The following is a 6976-nucleotide window of genomic DNA, read 5'->3' as shown; positions in this document are numbered from 1 at the left end:
GATAGATGACCATCCAAACTCATGGTCGATAGGTAGTTTACCAGATAGGTTGATCAACAATTTAGTCTCTGTGTCACCATAGAGGGTGAGAAGCAAACGTTTATGAAACATAATGTAATTTGAATATAGTTTTTGATATTCCTCAAATCAAATAGTCAAATGAACCTATTGTCTGATATTTGTATCATACAAATTACTAACTTCAAACCAAAATGGTAGTTCTAAATCCTCTTTTCACTGCAACTTCTGCACTTCCCTGCCCAGTGTGTAGGCAGGTCATGTCAATATTTAGCCGGTGCGCGTGCGCCGTTCTTGGGAACACCACCTGATCACACACGCCGCGTACAAGGAATATTATCTTACGATATGGATGCACTCGGAACATTATATTTTTAAGAGCTTCGATGCTGGTGTAAATATGTGCCGTTTTAAATTAAATTGGTATATTTTCATTGAAAATGCGGTTTTGTAAAGAACCTACATAATTAACTGTATGAATTGTGCAGATAAACTTTAGAAATTAATCGTCGTTCCACAAAAACGTTTAAACGTCCCTTGAACACTTGTCTAAAAAAATAACAGATTATGACGTTGAAATAAGGTCCATTTTGCAGAAACACTTTTTTTAGACAAGTGTCCAACAGATGTTTAAGTTTTTGTAGTAAGGCTGTAGTAGTTTAGATATTGGCTTGCTGTTTCCGTGTTTTGTAAATAATAATTAAATTATTATTCAGTTTACGACTATACCCTTGTACATAAGTTGTATCTATAAAGGGGACATAAGAAGTAAATTACGACTGTTTAAATACTGCAGAGTTGACAATACGTGAATCCTAACGGCTTGCCATCGCCGGGTCAAGTCAACAAGTGTCAATTAAGCAAAGTTTTATAGCACTTTGTGATTCTTATGGTTTTAAGAACGACTGTCGCATAAATTAAATCAGTAAATGAAAAGCGATGGAATTATATGGTATTTATTCATGTATTTGTACAGACAATTCTAGTTATTACTATGGCTTAAACTACGCAAAATATTTCCTCAAGTATTAATTATATTACCCTCAAGTTGATGTGAAATTACCGCTAAGTTATCTTCTAAGTTAGTTGAATTTACGAAGGCTCTTATTAAGTTCGGGCACACTTCTGCAGTTTATCTTGGTTTTGTATCACAAACAATGTTTTCACGAATTATCGTCATGAATAAACAATTTTCAGTTCATATGGCGCGCAATAACATGAAAACAAAATGGCGGAATTAATTGAGCGCGATATTCATTTGTTTAATAGTGTGCGTGACAGATTCTGATTAATTCCAACACAAAACAAACCTGGTGGGTATATAAAAGCGATAATTTGTAAGTTTGTATTTAACATTCGACTGGAAAATGACGGCCAAATATTTTGTAGCCTGGATTAATTAATTTCACATGAATCCAATTTTCAAAACGATGCATGCAAATCCACATAAGCTCGCTTTAACTTATAGGTTCATAATTATTCTGAAAATCGTATAAAGTTAACGTTACAGTATATTAGCGCAGTCTTCCTGAAACCGCTGAGTTTCAGCCAACGATAATATTCAGTTACACCGAGTTACAAACTCGCTGCCAACTTTGTTAGTATTCCTGAAATATCTTATATCACCGTATGTGATATGTGGAGCATATAGAATATCTTAGAATAAAGTTTACATTTACTTATCTTGAGTAATCTACCAAGAGATTTCTGTTTCAGACATGTAGGTACTTACGTCACTTTTAACTCTTCGATCTTAGTATAATAGAATAAAAAGTAGGTAATATCTGTATTTATTAAACTGCCCGAAGAGACAGACAGGTTTCTCAGAAAGAGTTACCAAGGGTCTGATACACATACCTATGGCTCTAAAAAGAATAGCAAAAAAAGAGGTCGTAGTACATCAACCTATCCCATTTTCAAAAAAAGAATTACAGCAGTACATTGATAAGTTCAAACTAGCAATTTAGCTTATCATCAGATTCTAAACATTTACCTTTAAGAGAGTTTCAAATAAGTGCTGGAAAGGGAAATAAATAGTATCTACGGCAATATACTTAGGAATGTAATGTTTCCTCAGACAATCATGATAGTAAAACATAAAGTACCTAATAATACAATTGATAGACCATAAACTAGGCGCAAGTGTTAAGACCTATTTTCTCTTTTCCTAAATACCATAATATATTTTTCACTATCAATATGAGGAAGAAATCACTGATTCATGTTTAATTCTCCTTTATGCATACTACACTCCATACTTAATATTATAAATGCTACAATAATGCTGTATGTTTGTTGGGTTTTTACGCCAAACCTACTTCGGCAAACAGATCTCAAGTCTAGAGCTTAAGAAAGAACAAAACCTACTTTTTATCCAAGTGTGGGACTTCATTCCCTTCGGAATGCAGGTAAAACCACGTAAACTACTTTTCAATAAAACCTAAACCAACTACTAATAACAGAAGCAATTAAATCAAGCCAGCTCTAATGAGTTAATATTCAACAATAGCTCGGTAGTCTGGCCGTCAATACGGGCCGACGTGACACGCGAGCGTCCGTCGCCATAGAGGTATAATATGCATTATAGTTACATGTACACTGTAAGTGTACACGTTAGATCAGATACGATACATGTATGGTTTACACGTTCACGCAATCAGAGGCGTGTTGCCGTTATTTGGATGGGGATGTTACCTCGTATTGATGGCAAAGGGTTGGGCAATAGAAATGCCTACTATTCGTAACTTTTTTTTAGTGTGTAAGAATCTGGGTAGCAGTTTTTATAGAAAGGATAAGCGGTGTCGCTTTTCAGTCCTTGCTGAAATCACTTGACAAACACATAAGTGAGAATGTGAAGATTTCATACTAAAATAACAGAACCGATTGTGAAGAAATGTCTTCTAGAAGTATGTCGTACTTATGTCTTAAAGAAAAGTGGCATTTGTGGTGTGGCATATTTTCGTCTTCTGATAACCACTTATGTTCTTGTTAGATTTCTTCTCAATTGTGTTAACCCTATCGTTTTATCGTTAGTGAAAACTTAGCAAATAAACCAACTCACTAATTAATAAAGACACAGAAGATTTTTTTACATCCCCTTAGTGTAATCCTTTCTTCGAATGTCAAGATAATGTTTTAGCCTTACCATTCAGAGTTTACTACGCACTGGCACAACAGCCCACATGAACGTGTAACATGTTTAAGCAATCATGGCGCGTTTCCGAACTGAACAACAAAGGGATGCTACCCGCTCGTTTAGCGGAGGAATGTACGCGGTTGCTAAATGATTAGCTCTTTTGAGCGAGCCTACATTGTGGGGTGTATGTGTATGTACATTTGAACACCTTGTTTTAACTGCACATAGCACTGAGCACAGTTCTTACTTACGAATTCAGAGAGGCAGTCGTTCCATGTAAAACACTGGTACTCAGCTGCATCTGGTTAGACTGTAAGCTAACCCAAACATAGTTGGAAAAAGACTAGGCAGATGATGATGAGCTCTGAGCACTATTACGCCTAAATGTTCGGTCTTTTCGAAATTTGTATACCAGCAGAACACCAAAGTCAGGTATTTCACTTAATGCATGCTGAGTTGGACCCCCATTTAGTGGTCTCCTTGTCTTATTAGTCCTGAATAAAAAGTTAAGTTATACCTATCTTCCTTCCTATGTATCCATTAGCATGTATTACACCGTCAGTTTGTATGTATTCCACGTTCTGGATATAATAGCGCATGTTTCCGAAATGTCGAACACAGGGTGATCATTACACGGCGTCACATAGCGGGTGTTACGAGTAATGTTATCGTTAACCTGACACTTTGGTAACATTTTCAGGCATAACTGGGTAGGGTAATCTTACAATGTTTAAATATATGTACATATTTTTTTATCATAACACACTGGTATACTTACCTTATTAGCTCGGAAACATTCGTCCAGCTTCATTGGTTACTTTTGCATCGAATTCAGTCTACATATAAATATCTCCGAGTAAGGACACACATACTTACTTAAAAAATGTATTTGATACGTGTATAAAACTGTATTTTTTTCTTATTTTGAAAAGAACATTACATTATTTACATCAATTTTGAATGATACACTCTAGTTTCACATTTAGTTGTCATTTGTAGATCTTTGATAGTAGTTACAGTCAGACACCATAAAGTCTGATAATCAGTCTCACTCACCAAGGGGTATTATATTACCCTGCAACTGGGTTGTGGAGGTCAGATAAGCAGTCACTCTATGTAAAACACTGGAACCTACTTCGTTGCAATCTTGCTTTATTAGAAGTTGACAGTAAAAAAAAACCTACGCAGATTGTGCCCTAATTAGTTCTTGAGCTACTCTATGCATACGCATATGCTATCTCGCTATGCATACTTATTCGTAAGTAATTAGTGCTGCGTGAACATAAAAGCAATCGGCTTAGTAAACATCATCATCCTCCGAGCCTTTTCCCAATCACGTTGGGGTCGGCTTCCAGTCTAACCGGATTCAGCTGAGTACCAGTGCTTTACAAGAAGCGACTGCCTATCTGACCTCCTCAACCCAGTAACCCGGGCAACCCGATACCCCTTGGTTAGACTGGTGTCAGACTTTCTGGCTTCTGACTACCCGTAACGACTGCCAAGGATGTTCACTGACAGCCGGGACCTACAGTTTAACGTGCCATCCGAAACACAGTCAATGGTGTCTAAGATATACTTAGAAAGTAGATGCTTAGTAAACAATGACCATGTAAAACCAATTAAAATACCAATTGCACATTTGTGTACATTCTGATTTTTTGCAAACTTTTTCAAATTGAAAATTGCTAAAATTACTTACACCGCCCAAAACTGTGTTACCCGTGCTAAGAAAACTTTGCCTATCAGTTTCAATGACTTTAGACCTACAGTTTAACTTAGAAATACGATTTCACTACAAACTAATAACATTATTGAACCTTAGTTACTCGAATAAAGAATTTATTCATTTATATTATAATATATTTAAATTGAGTACTATGTACACGAAGCAACTCCAAAACTTTAAAGGTCTGATGTCTTATCAGTTATTCGTAACAGTGTTGCTGGTTCGTCTAGACGTGGTCTGTGATTCCCATCAGATAAACTCTGCGTAAACAGACGCACGGTGGGTCAAGGACTTCTGTACCGGCCAGACATGACTAGCTACTTCAATACACTCATTTTGTATGGAGAATACTAGCTTTGGCTCGCGGCTTTACGATTTTTTGTTGAAGGAATTTCTGGATAGTTATAGATAAACTTCTGAACCGATAGGTAGAGTAGGAGTTCCCCGGGACGCGGGTGTAACCACGGGAAAACAGATAGTACATAGATACATATACAGACAGACTAACAGAGTTGTGCATTTATTATTGTACCTAAGTATTAAGTAAAGACGACAGTTGGGGTCTTTGATAAGACCTCGAGCGATGAGTCATGCATACTTTAATAGCTACACGCATTTGAATAACGAAGATAAATTGGATCGGTCAGTTTGTCCAGCTCAGCAGCTGAAAGGCACATTGAAAAACCTTCTGAATGCCTGAAAGAGCGTTTTACATAAATATATATATTTTTTTAAGTAAGTATCTTTCTTTTATTCAAGAGTTAGTCCTTTAATTTAATTTTTTCGATTTTTAAAGACTCGCTTTAAAGGCACACGTTTCAAGCTGCTTACCTATTACAGGTGACTATGTAGGTACCTGTAAATGGAAACGAACGCAACCCATTAACCATTGCCTCTATTACCTACGTGCAGCTGGAAAACTCCAACGAGGACTCGAAGCAGGACCTCATTTCTCAGTAGTCACGCTTTCCCTGGACCAACAAGATAGTAAATGAAGATAAATGAATCTCTAAGTTTGCGCAACTCTACCGACGGAGGCATGAATGCTAAACACCCTTTTGCTTACTAACAAGGGTCTTTAGACTTGCTCTAAGCTGGTTACAATAGCAACCCGTAATCTAGAACCTTCTAAGGCTTAGGTGAGCTTTCGTTAATTTGATTGATTGATTTTGCATGATGACTCAATACGTACCTAATGTGGTCGACACGGTCTGTCAACACGAATTAGCAGGAGCAGGTCACACATTTGGGTCACACGATACCTATGGTCGACATCCTAACTTATTTGCAGTTAGACAATATGGACGAAGTTGCTAAATCTCTATAAAAATGAATACTATATCTAAAAACTATATATCACCTCTTCCTGTACACTGGTGACTAAATTGGTGGCCAATAGTTGGCACGACGGTTGATTGACAGTTTATTTTGAAGGGATTTATGAATCCAGTCAAACTTTTTAGTCGGTCTAACACCGGCCGGACACATTGTCGGTGTTAGGTTCAAACTACATTTTATAACCAAACTGATTTAAGAGCTCTTTCAAACTGTCGGACTACAGTTTACAGTGTCTTTTCTTACAATTAATTATAAGACAGATATTCTTACAATTAGTTATAAAGTTAACCTTAGAAATACTCAAACAACCCATATGAAAATGAAAATGTGTCACGTGCACACATTAATTCCGCGCCTCGATTCCCGGTCGCGGAACAAAGAGACTTCATTACCTTCCCCATCTAATTAGTGATACCGTGTTGTTGAAATATTGTTGAAGTTACAATTTTATGAATGGCCTGTATCAAAGGTACAAGTTTTTGAATGGGCGTCATTTCAAAGTGACTAAAAAGAGGTTCTATGCCGAAATTACGGTTGATAGTAGGAGGACAAAGGCTTGTAGTGTTGACCCTTCATTTGGTCTGATTAGGGCTGGCAAATGATGATGAGTTTGGCATGAATGTAATCTTTTCGCTAGATTTCATATTGTAGATATTGAGGTACAACAATGACAGTTAGGTACTAACTTGTTTATATTTTTGTGACATATCTAAAATCCAAGAAAATATGATAGTGAATATATTTTCTTTGCAATGCGC

This window comes from Helicoverpa armigera, chromosome 3, assembly GCF_030705265.1.
Source record: "Helicoverpa armigera isolate CAAS_96S chromosome 3, ASM3070526v1, whole genome shotgun sequence".
NCBI lineage: Eukaryota > Metazoa > Arthropoda > Insecta > Lepidoptera > Noctuidae > Helicoverpa > Helicoverpa armigera.
This window is presented reverse-complemented; position numbering follows the sequence as displayed.